Raw genomic sequence first — 5244 nt, 5'->3', positions numbered from 1 at the left:
CACACACACACACAGTCACTCTCACTGTCACACACACTCTCACAGTCACACACACACACACACACACACACACAGTCACACACACTCTCACAGTCACACACACTCTCACAGTCACACACACACACACACACACACACTCACATGCTCTCCACCACGCAACGCTCCACCCTACCAACACACCATCACACACACCATCACACACACACCATCATACACACACCATCACATCTCTGGAGAAAGAGCTCAGTTTCATCTCCCCTGCAGCTGCTTCACTCCACGATTCCTCCTACTGTACCAGCACAAAGAAAGATCCCTCCTACTGTACCAGCACAAAGAGATTCCTCCTACTGTACCAGCACAAAGAAAGATCCCTCCTACTGTACCAGCACAAAGAGATTCCTCCTACTGTACCAGCACAAAGAAAGATCCCTCCTACTGTACCAGCACAAAGAAAGATCCCTCCTACTGTACCAGCACAAAGAAAGATCCCTCCTACTGTACCAGCACAAAGAGATTCCTCCTACTGTACCAGCACAAAGAGATTCCTCCTACTGTACCAGCACAAAGAAAGATTCCTCCTACTGTACCAGCACAAAGAAAGATTCCTCCTACTGTACCAGCACAAAGAGATCCCTCCTACTGTACCAGCACAAAGAAAGATTCCTCCTACTGTACCAGCACAAAGATTCCTCCTACTGTACCAGCACAAAGAAAGATTCCTCCTACTGTACCAGCACAAAGAAAGATTCCTCCTACTGTACCAGCACAAAGAAAGATTCCTCCTACTGTACCAGCACAAAGAAAGATTCCTCCTACTGTACCAGCACAAAGAGATTCCTCCTACTGTACCAGCACAAAGAGAGATTCCTCCTACTGTACCAGCACAAAGAGATTCCTCCTACTGTACCAGCACAAAGAAAGATTCCTCCTACTGTACCAGCACAAAGAAAGATCCCTCCTACTGTACCAGCACAAAGAAAGATCCCTCCTACTGTACCAGCACAAAGAAAGATTCCTCCTACTGTACCAGCACAAAGAGATTCCTCCTACTGTACCAGCACAAAGACAGATAGCTCTCTCTCTCTCCCTCCCTAACCGTCTCCCTCTCTCTCTCTCTCTCCCTCCCTAACCGTGTCCCTAGTTCTCTCTCTCTCTCTAACCGTCTCCCTCTCTCTCTCTCCCTCCCTAACCGTCTCCCTCTCTCTCTCTCTCTCCCTCCCTAACTATCTCCCTAGCTCTCTCTCTCTCCCTCCCTAACTGTCTCCCTCTCTCTCTCTCTCCCTAACTGTCTCCCTCTCTCTCTCTCCCTCCCTAACCGTCTCCCTAGCTCTCTCTCTCTCTCCCTCCCTAACCGTCTCCCTCTCTCTCTCTCTCCCTCCCTTGCTCCCTACCCCCGTCTCCCTGTCTACAGTCTCTCTACCCCCCCCATCTCTGTCTGTTCTGCAGCAGCTGTGATGTTAACAGCAACTGTATCCTCTGAGGACGACAGGTGTGTGTGTGTGTGTTTGCTCGTGTGTGTGTGTGCGCTTGTATTCGATGCGTTTGCTAACTCAAAGGACGACAGGTGTGTGTGTGTGTCTGTGTGTGTGTTTGCTACCAAAGAGGATGACAGGCTACCAAAGAGGACGACAGATGAGTGTGTGTGTGTGTGTGTTTGCTATCAAAAAGGATGACAGATATGCGTGTGTGTGTGTGTTTACACGTCGGTCATCGTAACCCGTCTGGCACCGTCCTGACTTGGATCAGAGGCTCTGTTGAAAATAACCTAAACAGAGGCCCTTCAGTAGGAGACGCTACCGTAGGAACCGGCCCCCATCGTTCTGAGGGGCCCCCGGACTCCCTGCTGTTCTTTACTATCTATGTCCGCCGCTCCAGAGAGCAAGACACCTGCAATGCAACACTCAACTCCCACTCTGTGTGTGTGTGTGTGTGTGTGTGTGTGTGTGTGTGTCTCTAGGGAGCCTGCGGTGTTGCTGATCAGCTTCACACCATTAGCAAAATGAGATTCAACTGTGGCCAGCCTCTGTGTGTGTGTGTGTGTGTGTGTGTGTGTGTGTGTGTGTGTGTGTGTGTGTGTGAGTGAGTGTGTGAGTGTGTGTGTGTGAATGGGCCAGAGGTGGCAGTCCCCCCCCCCCCTCGTGACCCAGCACACAGCCACTGAAACACTACCTGAAATATTAAACAGTGAGGCAGTCAATAGCACTGCAACCTTGGACCCAATGTCAGAGAGAGAGAGAGAGAGAGAGAGAGAGAGAGAGAGAGAGAGAGAGAGAGCGAGAGAGAGAGGGAGAGAGAGAGGGTGGGAGAGAGAGAGAGAGAGAAAGAGAGAGAGAGAGAGAGAGGGGGAGAGAGAGAGGGAGAGAGAGAGAGGGAGAGAGGGGGGGGGGGGGGAGAGAAATAAGACATACAGTACAGTATAACGGCACAAGTGTGTATTTGACATGTGCGCATATTTGTGAGTTCATGCTCCAGCATGCTAGTGTGCATGTGTGTGTGTGTATGCATGTGTGTGTATGTATGTGTACATAGTGAGAGAGAGAGAGAGAGAGAGAGAGAGAGACGGAGTGAGCAGGTTGAGATGAGTGGAGGAAGGGAGAGAGAGGAGGAGGAGGAGGAGGAGGGGGAGAGAGGAGGAGGAGGAGGAGGGGGAGGAGGAGGATAGAACGGAGGAGGGAGGGGCAGACGATGGGGGAACTGCTGATGACTGCAGTAAAGGAATCCCTGGTCTAGAGAGGGGGGTTACCCCTGGCTCTCATTCATGCTAGTCCTCCCTCTCTCTCTCTCCCTCCCTCTCCCTCTCTCTCTCTCTCTCTCCCTCTCGCCCCCCCCCCTCTCTCTCTCTCTCTTTCTCTCTCTCTCTCTCTCCCTCTCCCTCCCTCTCCCTCTCTCTCTTTCTCTCTCTCTCCCTCTCTCTCCCTCCCTCTCCCTCTCCGTCTCTCTCTCTCTCTTTCCCTCTCTATGAATCTTGATGCGCTCGTTTGATCCGCCTCTGCCTTCTCACCCCTGCAGTGCGCTTTAAGTTCCCTCCCGTTTCATCACCACATTGCGAGTAAGTGTGTGTGTGTGTGTGTGTGTGTGTGCACGTGTGTGGTTGCCTATCTGTGTGTGTGTACTACAAGCAGTTTTATCTACGCTTCTATACACATCAAACCACACACACGCACACACACGCACACCATCATCATCCTCAGCGGTCACTCAGGGTCGAGTATGACTCCTCCTTCTAGACCTTGTGGATCTTCAGATGGACGAAGAGGCCGATCCTAGAGCCGCATATTTTGGTGCAGTGTGGGCAGTGTTGAGGGTGGTGGTGGGTTTAGTTTGGGGCAGTGTTGAGGGTGGTGGAGGGTTGAGTTTGGGGCAGTGTTGAGGGTGGTGGTGGGTTGAGTTTGGGGCAGTGTTGAGGGTGGTGGTGGGGGGTTTAGTTTGGGGCAGTGTTGAGGGTGGTGGAGGGTTTAGTTTGGGGCAGTGTTGAGGGTGGTGGTGGGTTTAGTTTGGGGCAGTGTTGAGGGTGGGGGGTTTAGTTTGGGGCAGTGTTGAGGGTGGTGGAGGGTTTAGTTTGGGGCAGTGTTGAGGGTGGTGGTGGGTTTAGTTTGGGGCAGTGTTGAGGGTGGTGGCGGTGGGTGTAGTTTGGGGCAGTGTTGAGGGTGGTGGTGGGTGTAGTTTGGGGCAGTGTTGAGGGTGGTGGTGGGTTTAGTTTGGGGCAGTGTTGAGGATGGTGGTGGGTTTAGTTTGGGGCAGTGTTGAGGGTGGTGGAGGGTTTAGTTTGGGGCAGTGTTGAGGGTGGTGGTGGGTTTAGTTTGGGGCAGTGTTGAGGGTGGTGGTGGTGGGTTGAGTTTGGGGCAGTGTTGAGGGTGGTGGTGGGTTTAGTTTGGGGCAGTGTTGAGGGTGGTGGTGGTGGGTTGAGTTTGGGGCAGTGTTGAGGGTGGTGGGTTTAGTTTGGGGCAGTGTTGAGGGTGGTGGCTGGTTTAGTTTGGGGCAGTGTTGAGGGTGGTGGTGGGTTGAGTTTGGGGCAGTGTTGAGGGAGGTGGTGGGTTGAGTTTGGGGCAGTGTTGAGGGTGGTGGGTTTAGTTTGGGGCAGTGTTGAGGGAGGTGGTGGGTTGAGTTTGGGGCAGTGTTGAGGGTGGTGGGTTTAGTTTGGGGCAGTGTTGAGGGTGGTGGTGGGTTTAGTTTGGGGCAGTGTTGAGGGTGGTGGGGGGTTTAGTTTGGGGCAGTGTTGAGGGTGGTGGTGGGTGTAGTTTGGGGCAGTGTTGAGGGTGGTGGTGGGTTGAGTTTGGGGCAGTGTTGAGGGTGATGGAGGGTTTAGTTTGGGGCAGTGTTGAGGGTGGTGGTGGGTTTAGTTTGGGGCAGTGTTGAGGGTGGTGGAGGGTTTAGTTTGGGGCAGTGTTGAGGGGGGTGGTGGGTGTAGTTTGGGGCAGTGTTGAGGGTGGTGGTGGGTTTAGTTTGGGGCAGTGTTGAGGGTGGTGGAGGGTTTAGTTTGGGGCAGTGTTGAGGGGGGTGGTGGGTTTAGTTTGGGGGGAGTGTTGAGGGGGGTGGTGGGTGTAGTTTGGGGCAGTGTTGAGGGTGGTTGGGGGTTTAGTTTGGGGCAGTGTTGAGGGTGGTGGTGGGTTTAGTTTGGGGCAGTGTTGAGGGTGGTGGTGGGTGTAGTTTGGGGCAGTGTTGAGGGTGATGGTGGGTTTAGTTTGGGGCAGTGTTGAGGGTGGTGGTGGGTGTAGTTTGGGGCAGTGTTGAGGGTGGTGGAGGGTTTAGTTTGGGGCAGTGTTGAGGGTGGTGGTGGGTTTAGTTTGGGGCAGTGTTGAGGGTGGTGGTGGGTTTAGTTTGGGGCAGTGTTGAGGGTGGTGGTGGGTTGAGTTTGGGGCAGTGTTGAGGGTGGTGGTGGGTTTAGTTTGGGGCAGTGTTGAGGGTGGTGGGGGGTTTAGTTTGGGGCAGTGTTGAGGGTGGTGGGGGGTTTAGTTTGGGGCAGTGTTGAGGGTGGTGGTGGGTTTAGTTTGGGGCAGTGTTGAGGGTGGTGGGGGGTTTAGTTTGGGGCAGTGTTGAGGGTGGTGGGGGGTTTAGTTTGGGGCAGTGTTGAGGGTGGTGGTGGGTTGAGTTTGGGGCAGTGTTGGGGGTGGTGGTGTGTTTAGTTTGGGGCAGTGTTGAGGGTGGTGGTGTGTTTAGTTTGGGGCAGTGTTGAGGGTGGTGGTGGTGGGTTGAGTTTGGGGCAGTGTTGAGGGTGGTGGATGGTTTAGTTTGGGGCAGTGTTGA

The 5244-nt window shown here is 53.6% G+C and overlaps 1 protein-coding gene across 1 annotated transcript in view; it reads right to left on the bottom strand.

Moving 5' to 3' along the window:
• mcu (mitochondrial calcium uniporter) overlaps nt 1–5244 on the bottom strand; it is a gene marked incomplete at its 5' end in the record, with an annotated part of 47923 nt that overhangs the window by 4170 nt on the left and 38509 nt on the right. The window lies entirely within an intron of this gene.

This window comes from Borostomias antarcticus, assembly GCF_949987555.1.
Source record: "Borostomias antarcticus genome assembly, chromosome: 25".
NCBI lineage: Eukaryota > Metazoa > Chordata > Actinopteri > Stomiiformes > Stomiidae > Borostomias > Borostomias antarcticus.
This window is presented reverse-complemented; position numbering and strand designations above follow the sequence as displayed.